The sequence below is a fragment of the Convolutriloba macropyga genome, chromosome 1 (assembly GCF_964194025.1).
Source record: "Convolutriloba macropyga chromosome 1, txConMacr16.3, whole genome shotgun sequence".
Classification (NCBI taxonomy): Eukaryota; Metazoa; Xenacoelomorpha; order Acoela; family Convolutidae; genus Convolutriloba; species Convolutriloba macropyga.
In genome coordinates, this window is record NC_134468.1 from 79,572,700 (window position 1) to 79,585,539 (window position 12,840).

A 12,840-nucleotide genomic window follows, 5' to 3' on the forward strand; every position below is an offset into this window, starting at 1 on the left:
TTGGTAACGTTAAAAAATCCGAAATAATTAAAATGGTCAAAAAATTGATAGTCTGAAAAACCTGACAGGGTTATCAATTGACCTCAAATAACTCATGATTCGAATCAAAAGATCGCGAAAGAAAACGGCAGATAAATCTTAGAAAGTAAGTTAAATCTTTTCAAAAGAGAAAGCTCAAATACAAGAATCAGAAAACACCTATAATTACACTTCCTATCGCTGCAATTAAGACAAAAAACAACATACACTTGACATACACATTCATAAGCAAAAAATCCTTTAAATAAATTCCAAGGCCAGAAGTTGCAGTAAATAGTCATAAGTGGAATTTGTGGAAAAGTCTTGACATCAAACTGTCAGTACTGCCTGTTAAATGAAATCAATTGCAAACCAAAGAAATGACAAAAATCTAAGAAACAGCGGAAATAATTCATTTTTAACAACTGAAAAACTCAATATACCGAAAATGAAAGTAGGTACCAGGACAAAACTAGAATGATACTAACTAGAAGGTGAAGAATATGGGCACAATCTAAGGAGCACCGTAACAAAAAGACATCCATGATTTCTGAAAGTTACAAATCAATTTTAAAAATTCAAGAAAAACGAATACATTTCATTGTTCAGCATCCGAGAAACGGAAAAGATAACTAGTCATCCGATACAAAGATCTATTCTCCGGAAAAAAACAAATAAATAGGAAAAAGCAGAATTCATAAATACAAAACATTGAAACATTTCGCAAAAAAAATGGACAACAAAATTTTAAGACTGCATTTATGAAAAAGTTTTCAACTGTTTTGCAAAAACTCAACGCCAAAAAATGATTGAATTTGAATTGAAACGAAATTGAAGTCCCTCATGTTGCACAAAAAGACTTTCTAGCTTTTACAACCAAAATACAAACAACAACTGACGAAAATCGGAAAAAAGCTAACGAAATCGGATTAGCATATCTAGAATTTTTAAAACAAAATTACTTCGAGGTAGAGAGAGGCGTTGAGTACATGAATTATCATCAAGAAGTTGCCATATTAACTGATATTTGACAAAAAAACGATTAAACGATCCAAAAATGAAGAAATTAATAGAAAAAAGCCAAAAATTAGGAAAAAATTCAAAATCAAAAAATTTTTGCCCATTTTCATCTTGAAACGCATTTTCAGGCTCTGCCAAAACACTGTGGCATCAATTTCCGAGGTTGATTTTTCAATAAAGTGTCCAATAAATTTTATTTCTACATGAAACAAAATTAAAAACAAAAAAATTGGGCCACTTAGACAAAAAAACGGCTATGAACGGTTATCTATATGTGCCATTCAGTCATAAACTACTTTTCAAAGTGAAAAAGACATTCACTAAACTCAGCGCATGATCAAGAAGCTTCTCTCGCTTAGCGAAAATCTGTTCACCAGACAGCTTTTCTCACTTTCGCTTTTAGGTCAAAATGCCGCGTGAACAAATCTACTTCCTGTAAAAAAAGACCGAGAGAAAACCAATACTCCTCTTCGAGTCGTAAAAACCCAGCTGAGTATATAGATCCCCCCACAAGTGGGGTCGGAACAATAAGTGCATCTAACCTGGTTGAGTCTCGTTTCGCCAAACGGTATGTGGGACGGGCATATTCGTGAGTTTGCGGACGTAAAGTTTTCTGTTCTTTCGAATTTCTTCATTGGTTTTGTTTAAGGTTCCATTTGAATCCAAAGGAGCAGGTAGTTTGTGTCGGAAACCTAAAATTTTTTAGATTGCTATGTCCTAATTAAATTTTAAAATAAATTTTTAATGTGAAACTAAACCTAGAGCATAATTTTTTCGGCCTCCATGAGTCGCTTCACATCGTTAACAAGTCAGAGTCTGGATCGTAACCCATTTTTCTATGGCCTGATACCCCATTTTATTGAGGTCTTTGCGATTACATTTATGAGCTAGTCCAAATGTTCGTTATCATGACAATTTTTCTTATGCAAAATCATCTGAATGTGTCTTTTTGTATGCTTATTCCAGTGAGCTTCAGCTGTTTTTCATAATTTCCTCTTAGAGAAGCAACAGTTTTAACCAGTATAGTGTATTTCTAGTGTATAGCCAGTTTCATGAACTTGAAACGCAAATGAACGTTCGAAAAATTCTACGAATGCACATGACCCTAGTATAGAACTGGAATTAATTAAAGACCGTCTTCAACCGATTTAAAGCATGAAAAGAGTGTCCCCTACAGATTTTTATTTTGAAAAGAATTCTTTTTACAATTTTTGTGATGCCCTGGACTTTGGCTGGAGCTAAAAAAACCTTCCTCAACGTTGGCCAGACCATAAAAAGTATCCTGGAATTTGGTTGGACAATAAAACGTCTGTAATTTGACTGGACACTAAAACGTGTCCGGGAAATTGGCTGAACAAAAAAACGTGTCTTCATAAAAAATATTTTTCATTTCTTCAAACTATTGCTAATAACGTTCTCCGTATACAAACTCCTCCATCTTTTGCGATTTAAAACAACCGACAATCTATCAAAATATGCTTTGTTCTTTTTTTAAAAAATGAAGAATTATAAATTTGGATGGGAAAAGTTGAATAATGCCACAATTTCAACGGGAAGAAGACGACTAAAATTAGGCTACCTAATTTAATTTATTTCATTTCATCATTTATTGTGGCAATATAGTTCAGCTCCAATAAATATATTGTTCCTAACAAAATCGCAAAAAAAAATTAAATCTTTTGGCAGTTATCCAATTGTTATCTAAGTTGGAATGATCTGGTGCATTGCTGATTAGTCGTGCACCGGGGCTGCTTCTGTATGTACTCTAGCACAGAAAATAATGAAAATTCCGAGTTTTTTCTCGATTCATGAAATAGGCATGGTCGACCAAAGATAACAATGAAATATTCCTGCTTGACACCAAATGCTTCTGAAAAATTTGTGTCAGCCCATTAAATGAGTTTTGCTGCACTTCTGGAAAGAATCAGCCTGGACTCTAACTACGGTCCTCGACAGTATAATTTATTTCCACTTTAATCCTCCACCTTGAATTATCAGTTTTTTTTCATAAACTCAGGGTCCAGATTTGGGGTACATCAATTGTGATGTCTGGATTTTTCGACTTGAATTTTGGTCTTTGAAAAGTTTGTTTACAGCTTCACTTTTATGCCAGGGACTATAAATATTGGATGGATTTTGTGTACCAATTTCATCCATTGGATAAAAAGTCTCAAATTATTGGTTTGGAGCAAGAAGAACACAAATTTTCAAGGTAAACGGGTGTTACAAGTCAATGACGTAATTTTGATAAGGGCAAAAAACCAGTAGTATATTTGATAACCATATGATAAACAGTTCAAAAAATGGGCTAAGAACTCCAACATAAAGAATCAAACAAGTAAAATTATACTAGCGCCTGTGAACGAGTATTATTTTGTCATCAGCCAAAAAATTGCTCAAATGCCTTTTCGTGCCTGACTGGTTTTTTGTGAGCTCTGGGCTTCTCATTCAAGCAAATTTGGAAAACTTTAAAATGTATATATGATGACCATTTTCAATAGTCTAGATTGGGTTCTCGATCACAACAAAAATTTTTAAAAAAACGTTGAACACAAAAACTAGCTAAAACAAAATTTTCGGAAACTTTCAAATAATATTTTCAATAATTTTTACTTTCTTGGACCATTTAATTCCATCGTTCTGAGCAATTGCCACAAAACTAACAAAAGCTTCAAAACTAGACCAAAAAAGAGGCAAACTTGTCACTTATGAACCAAAATCTTTCTCTCCCATCTTATGGACCAAAATTATATCAAACACTCCAACACTTTTTCTTTTTGCTACATATTAATTTGAAGAAAATTCACAACTCAACTTTTTTTTGCTTTACTTTATATTCATGAATAATGAAAACACCAACCTATGTTATTTTTTAATTTAAAATTTAAATTAATTTTTAAGGAAGCAAACAAAAGGAAAGCTTGGACAACAAGGAAAAACCTATAGGCTGCTGTCATATTGTTTAAGTAAGACAATTAATTTCAATAAATTAATTAGTCAATGAAGAAACAAGAGAGAAAAAAACAAATGCAATAATTTGATCAAACTGTTGAAAATGTTCTACAAGCTTCCACCCACCAAAGAAATAATCTCAAGAAATCAGAACGACATATTCTATCCTTTCAGAGTTTTCTTATGCATTAATAAAAGAAAAATTAAAGAAATTCCAAAACGAATGACCCGGCAAAATTTTTTAAGGTACCTGCCAGAAAAAAATGTTTTTCTTAAAAAATAAAAAAAAACATGGTTTTATCCTTTTAAAAAGTCTCTTCATGTCTACAGAACTAACTGTATCATTCTAAAAAATTAATATTCAATTAAAATTATTTCGAAAATCATGATATGTAAAAATGACATCAGTCTTAAGCGCAAAATTATTAGTTGTTTTTGATTTTTAAGCTTAAATAAAGATGCCGAATTATTTCGAAAAGCTGCACCAGCAGAAAACTTCAAACTTACAAGAAAACAACAATAAAGCAATCAGGGTAAGGTGATACTTGCTAATTTTTTTGCTGGTTTGCTCACAACAAAAAATTAGTTAAAGTCCTACATTCTGCAAAAGTCATACAAATGTCATTTTACAACAAAAATACGTTAAGGTTCTATAGCGCTCTATCAGTCAGATGTGTGGCCTTATAATATTAAAGAATTGCCTGAATTCAATTGAATAATTTTAATGAAAAATCACTGTGTTATCATTGCAAGATAAACTCTCCTCTTTAACTTTTTCATTGTGTACAAAAAAGACAATCAAGCTTCCAGGATTTATATGGACAAAAACTTGAGATGGAATCGATCCTTCAATCAGAATGAGATCCAAGCTTTCTGCCAAACATATAAAAGGTTTTTTTGCAACAGATGTTCAGTTTTTTTTAATCTAAAACCATTCAGTTTTCATCGTCTCGGAAACAATGGCACTAAATGTGAAAAAAAAATTTGATCGCACTACAAAATGAAACTGGTACTAATCACCATTTTTAGGTACAAAACTCAGCGGGTATCCTACCTATCCTACCCACACAAAAACACAAAACACTGCTAGAAAACTAAATTATAATTACAGAAAAAACTACCGAGAAGTAACCATATCACAACTTTTTTTCACAAAATTATTTGAACATGAATTACCGAGAAAATTAAGAAACGAAAACAATTTACCTGATCCTAAAAAACAGTAGGAAGAAACATGTTTGTCACTAAATTCAATTAGAGCTTAAGAAATTAAAATATCGGCCAAAAGTTGAACAAGACGTCCAGCTTATTAAAATAGATCAAAATTTTTCTGAAATAATGTCTTAAAACAACCGTACTTATATTAAAACCTGCAAAAGACTTTCACTTCACACCAACTTTTCTCTCTCTCTCAAGGAAAATTATCTGGAAGAATTACTGACTCAGCTCTCTCTTTTCCGCAAATTTATCTGAATGCATTGGGCTAGTCACTCTAAGTGTGATTTTAACTTTTCATAAGATCAGCGAAGCTATCCAATTGTCGCTAGTTAAAATGGCGCACCAAATGACAGACTTTTTCAAATTAGCCAACCAGATATGCGGAATATCTTGCTTCTGATTGGCTAAGCGTTAAACAATACGTTCTCTAAAAACTACATGTTCTAAGATACAATGTGCAAGTTAACTCAATTATGCTTAAAAATCACGGCAAACCAAAAGGAAATATAAATTTATTTTGTGTGTATGCTAAACTGTGGCCGCCGTATTTGCCGACAGGGCGTTTAGCCGGCAATCAAAAAATGAGAAATTTAGCCGTCAATGAGCGATAAAATAAATTCTGAAGCTGTGATTGACCAATTTAAACCACTATTTCCTAAGCGGACAAATATGCCGTCAACTAGCGTAAGGAATGTTGTGGTTGAAACCTCTGTCGGCCAATTTTCCTAGCACCCTGCCAATCACACGTTTGGCTATGTAAAGTTACAGAACCCGCTGACAAATGCAATGAAAATGCTTTTGAAAAGTTAGACTATGTTGATTTTTGTTTAAATGAGCGCATGATTTTACAATGCTGACAGTTTTTCAGCCAATCAGTGAGTTGAGAGGAAGTTATTTACAGTGCAGTTGGCAATAATTTAGAATTGTTGATGTTTTTATGTTGTCTATCACCATGCAAAATTTCATGTAAAACTTGACAGAAACAAATGACTTTAAAAAGTTTGCGCTTGACCAATTGTTCGGAAGATTTACAGCAAAACAATTTTTTTTGGACTCTAAAGATTTAGGCACAACACAAAAGCAATATGACTGCTACAAAATTGCAAAAAGTTTGAAATAAATAATCTGACATTATATTAAATTTTATCAGTTCTAATTTAAAGCTCTAATAGACAGATTGTTTTGCAAACGCAGACCTTTTAATCTGTGGCAAAAACTATCAAGCAAAAAAACTTAGTGACCAAAACAATTCTTAATAAGTTTACATACGGTGACAAAATGTTCACATGGCATTTCATCCAAATAGAATGCCGAACTTGCGATAATTCATAAGAGTTGAAAAGTTTTTGCTGACATTCGACTGCACAGATTGAAATTGTTCAGCAGCATGAAACAACGCGGAAAAAAGAGAAAAGTTTTATTTGAATTTTGTTATTGGTGAACCTGGATCGCCAAAAAATGTAAAAAGTTCTATTAAGAATTCTCACTTGATAAAAGAGCAGATGTACTAGTCATTGGTGCAAAGTTCCACAACCGAAAGGAGAAAAAATAAAACTTCGATTGTTGAAAACCTGACTTTAGTTTTAAATTTCACTCAACTTTTATAATTTAACCCCGCCAAATAATTTAACCCCGCAAACAAATAAATTCTTTACTAAGCTAGCATGGCATGCAAAACCCTGTCACATCTCTCTTGGGAGCTGTTTTTGGAGCGTTTTTCTTATTCTTGAGCATATGAAAGTTATCAATCTACAGTCCAAAATCTGAGTTAGATATAAATATTAGACAACTAATGTTTCGCGCAACGTGATTACTTTTGAAAAAAACAAAGACGACGAAATTAACTGCAAGTACGTCAAATTATCAGAAATTAACGATTAGTACGATTAGTCCTATTAGTCCATGTAGAACAAAAAACTAAGTGTCGGAGCTAACAAGTTCAGTTATTGATTACAAATTTTGACAAAAGATTTTTAAAAAATGAGCGCGGCGCTATTTAAACTTAACAGGTTCTAACTTATCTCGAGTTTGTTTTGTCTTCTTAGTTGATTGAAGAGGTCCCCAGACTGATCAAGAATAGAGTGGACTGGTTTGGAGTTGGAAATGTTACATTTATTCACCTTTTTCACAATGTTCATATCATTGTGGTATATTTCTCTATATCCCAAAAAAATCATTTTTAAGAAATTCGCCGACCCTAACTCAAGGAAAAAAGAGCTTCACAAACTTATTTTCCGCAGTTCTTTAAAAGTTCCGAAATAAGTTTTTTTATTATCCTTGGAAATTTTTTTCTGATTTTCTCATATATATCAGCTTATATAGTCATTCTTAACTTACCTGTCCAATAGCCCGCCTCTCCGTCAACTGGGAGTCCCTTTTTGATGGCCCAATCAAGAAAAACACGTGAATCATCCTAAAAGTTAAACAAGTAAACAAATTATCTTTAATCTGAGAAATATTTCGCCAGAAGTCGATGTATTGCGCTATACTTCATGCGGTCATACACGTTCAGAGTAATTAGGCATCCCTGGTCCAGGTTTTTATTATGCAAAGAATGCCAATGACAAAAAATTTTTAGCGGGATAATGTTACATAATTATCCACTTAAAGTGAATTTTCAGCGAATTTCTTTCATAATTTCAGCACTTGTCAATATATTAAACTGATAATTAAACTGGATCTGCCCGCAGAAAAAAAACCTACCACCCCATCATAGTCTCAACCTCCAATCATTTGTTTGGCTATTCCATTTGTACATGATATTATTACATATCTTACAAAAAATCACTTTTCAGCTTTTATTGAATTTATCCAACCAGTACAGCAACCAGTCTCTTTAAATAATTTCTACAGTTTCTTCATATTTCTTCATTTTTCTCAAAATTTTGAAAATTTTCAAAATATTTTTCAAAAATTATAAATTAAGTAATTTTCAGCATTCATACTTTTTCAACACCTTTCTTGCACAACCTCATAAATTTCAGCACCTATCTCACTAATTTTCAACATTCTTTTAAAGGTTTTCTCATGAAAAGACACCTTAATTCTTTACATAGCATTCATCAACTCAGCTCAGTCTGAAATCCTTGTATCTAGCAATCAGTGTTCTGAATTTCTGTAAAACATGTTCGTAACTTATCTAAGAAATGTGCTAAAAGCGTTCAATTTCCCTCTTTTGTTGAAGTTCTGAACATAGGGAAGAATTGATCAGACATTTAAATTTATTTCCGGGTTGTGTATGAACATGTATTTGTAAGAAAAACACTAAATTTAGTTAAGGAATGTGCTGAAAGTGCTAATTTCTTTGGAAGTAAAAAAATTATTTAAAAATTCGTACTGATAAATGTGCCGAAATTTTCAATGAAATGCTTTCAAAACTGATAAAATTATTCTTATTAAGTGCATTTTGCACCAAAACTAAACAATGAGGCTCGTTACTGTGCGTTTGCACATGATGTTCCGACCCGCGCTCATCTACATTGCTGACATAACTGTCAAACAAATGAAGAGATAATCAAAACTCTTTAACCAAAGATCTTTGAGTTCAAAAATAGCGTTACACAAACTACTAAATGCATAACATAATGCCATGTCTCATTACAGCACGCACGAGATCTCACATCATTAATAAGACTACGGGAGAAAAAATAAACAACAAAATAAGCAAAGAGAAAAAACATTTTTTACCGGAAAAAACTCATAGTAACCACGTCAAAGTACAATCAGGTAAAACCCCAACTACACAAATTTGTTTTTTGTTAATACTAAGTAGATGGGATTTTACATAAGAGAGACTATGTAAAAGGATGACAGAAAAAACAATGATGTGGCGAAACTTAGAAATCAACCAATTTATTTTAAACCAAATATTTACAAAAGCTTTAAAAACCATTAGCTTTTAACGAAAAAATTATTCATAAATTTTCTAAAAATTCATTACAAAACCAATACATTTTCGTATGGGTTAGACTAAGCCACAGAAACGGACTAAAGATGCAGAAAGATTGAAAAAATGAAACAATTTGCAAAACTACAAATTATTGAAGCCAATGAAAACTTTCGCTTTTTTCTGAAGATTATGTATTGAATCTCAAAAGTTATTTAAACTATTTCAATTAATATTATACGGAAAGACTAAGTATGTTCACCTGGGCCTCATTTGAAAATCATTGGGATCTGTTATTACGCGAAGGTGCTTAAGAAGTGAAAAAGGAACACAAATATTGACCACCAACAAAACTTTTGTGAAAACGCATATTGTTCAACAAACAAAAAATCAGTTACGAAGTAATATCCATAGCCAATTTATTTTTCCAACTAGAGGCAAGTAGATGGGGCCTCTCAATGATGATAATTAGACAAAAGTTGACAAATATAACTGTGGTGATGCGCTTTTCTCGGTTTGACTATTCTCTCTAAGTAAGCTCAGAAGCCTGAAGGTCAAAAAGAAAAAGGCTGAAACACTTTCTTATGCTGTTGCTTTATACTCGCGTTAGACACTGTGCGCCTTTTCTCTCGGTTCCGTTCGGAACTAACAACTGAAGTGGCTGGTATGACCGGCCGTATAACATCTTTTCAAGTACGTATTTACAGAGGTTGATAGATAGATATATATAAACATAATGAGTTAGTAGCAGTGTTTATAATAATACGTTTAGAGTCTTTGTTACTAGAGAGGAGGCACTTCCTCACCACATTCCCCCCGGGGAAAATAAAATTCGGGTGTTAGACTCGTAATTTTATTCTTTGTTGTCTAACTCGTGTTCCATGCTGCTCTCATGGTCCGGGTGGGCCTTAGGATCTTGTTCTGTGGGTACGATGGAGGTTGCTGCTGTATGGAAGCTCATTACCGAATCATGAGATTCGGAAGACAATATAATGCAGGACTGGCCGAAGTCGGTTGAGGGTGGCTCGATCGATATTTCCGGGCGGGTTGGGTTGTCGGAGGATTCGATCAGGTCAACGATTTCGGTTTCGTCGTTTGTTGGCGGTATTGGCAGGTTGGATAACATGTTTTCCACGTGTAGCTTTCGTACCGTGTGGTCCGCTGAGCGTTTACTGGGATCAGGGCTACCTGGGCTCTTGCTTATAGTGATGATGGTGGCGTTATTCTGAGTAGTAGGCGAGTTCATGAAGTCCGTAGGAGACGACGAAGTTACGATGATGTGGTCTTTTTTGTAGGGTGTTGTCGCTTTTACTTTGAATTTCCTCACTTTGGGGCTCTTGATTTGGCTTAGATTCAAATTTGTTCGTTGCTTAGTTGCGAATGCTTGGGACTGCCTTAAGGCTGCTAGTTTCGCTTTGGTCAGTTTCTTTTGTGCTGTGACTTGCTTGGTTTGTTTTGGTTGCTCTCTGGGGCTGTTCTTTGTTGCGGTTTTCTTTGGAGTCCGTGGTAGCAATTTCTTTGGCAGTTGTTTGATGGGTGAAATCTTGTGCTTGGATGGGGCCCGAGAGGGTCCGGCGTTGTCTATTGGTGTAGACTGTGCTGTGGGGGCTCGGGATGGTCCGGGCAAGTACGACATTTGCACTGTTGGTGCAGGTGTCGGGTGGTTGTGTTCGGGATCCTTTGTCATTTCGTCTGCCTTGCGTTTACGTTTTTCCTCTAAACAGAATTTTTCAATTTTCTTTTTGTTTCGGTTATACTCTCCTATCGATTTACAGGCAACGAAGTTAATTAGTCTCATTTTGGGTTCTTCTGGTTTTTCAATTATGTTTGTTTTATGTGTTTTGTTGGCTGTTGCCTTTGATATCGCTATATCGCTATTTCTTATTACTGTATTTTTCCTATTATGACTGTCTATGGTTATAGTGTGGGGGGTGTAGTTTGTAATTGTACCGTCGGGGATTATTGACCAGAGTGGTTTAAGTGTAACCCGGGGTTCTGGTACTCGTCTTCTGATCGTTTTACGAGCTAGGTTTCTTCTAGTTTGATCAATGATTGTTGTTTTGTCACCCAGTTGGAATGAAATTTTAGAAGGTATTATCGTACCTCTTTGTGCAAGATTCCCCAGTGGGGTGTTGTCTGATCCCGTTTCTGACCCAGATTCGGCTCCAGAGGAATCTCGTCTCTCTTGGTATTGAATGTTTAAATTCGCTTCACTGTTGGCATCGTTGTCCCAGATGTCGCTCGGCGTCAGTGCGGCGTGTTGGAGTAACTTCTTGTCTAGACAAAAAAAATTGGATTTTGTTGTATGTTAAATTATTTTTGTTTGGTTTAGTTACTATGTTAGATATTTCGGTGTTTGGGGGGCGACCGAAATGCGCTTCGAAAGGTGTTATTTTAGTCACCCGATTGGGTATTAGTTTAATCGATTCGATTATGGCCGATATTTTTTCTGCTATTGTTGTGTTAGACCATATGGGTTCGGATATCATCGAGGCGAGTCTACGTTTTAGAGTCTGTATTAATCTTTCGACCATGCCTGTGGCTCTATGGTCGTGTGTCGGGGAGAATATTAGTTTGATATTTTTATTCTTACAGTAAACGTCGAATGATTTAGACTTAAATGCTTGCGCTTGGTCGCAGCGTATACTGCGTGGGATGCCGTGGAATTCGCAATATTTTTGTAAGAAGTCTATTGCGGTAGATGCGTCGCAATTGGGGTGGACTACGGCTGACGGGTAGCGGGAAAAGCGGTCGATTGCTACTAGTATGTATATTTCATTGTTGGACTCATTTGGTAATGGTCCTGCAAAGTCTAGTTGTATTTCTTGGTTGGGTTCGAGTAGTTTGGGGAGTTTGCCTAGATTGGTTTTTGGGATTATGGGTTTAAGGTTTTTACCTTGGTCTGTACATTGTTTACAGTTCTCCGCACGGAGTTTGATTGTGCGGTGGATGTGGGGGAACCAAATTAGGTTGGCGAGTCTGATCATTCCTACTTGTCCCGGGTGGGTTCGATGCACTGTGTTGATGATGGTGTTTTGTAGTTGGCACGGGATTACGAGTTTACCGTCGTACAGAAGGCATCTAGAAGGAGAGCTTCCTAAGTCGCGTCTGATGTTGTAGTAGTACTTGCTCACTTGTTTGAGCTCGTCCCATTCTTGTTTCTCCACGATACGTATTATGTTTAGTAAATTTTTGTCTTTTGCGGTTGCTTCTGCTAAGAAAGCTTCTCCTAATACTTGTTGAAGCTTGTGACGGTATTCTGGGATTGGCTGTTCGGTGAATTGGAATAATGGTTGGTGTTTCTCTTCTAATATTGGTTCTCTTCCCTTTCCGATGTTAGATGCTTCTTGGTTGTCTGTTTGTGTGCTTTTTGAGTTCATGTCTGTTGTATTCATTTTGTTTTTGTTTGGGGCTCTGTATCTCCTTTGGATTGTTATTTCTGATGTATTCCGGTTGGGGTTCTGTCTGATGATCGCGTTTATGTTTCGTTTGTTTGTTTGAACGTTTTTTGTGATGGTATCTGGGCTATAGGAATTAATTTTTGAAGAATGTAATTGACTTAAAGTTGGAATTGTTTCACTGGAGGAATTTGAATTAGAAATTGAGTGTGTAAGAGGTAACTGAACGCTGTTAGAATTAAGGCAAAATGCGCTTTGTTTAGTGCGTGAGTTTTGAGCGTGGTTAATTACGTCATCCGGTTGGAGTGGTTTTTGTGTTACGGTGTTATTGGCCGAAAGTGCGTGGCG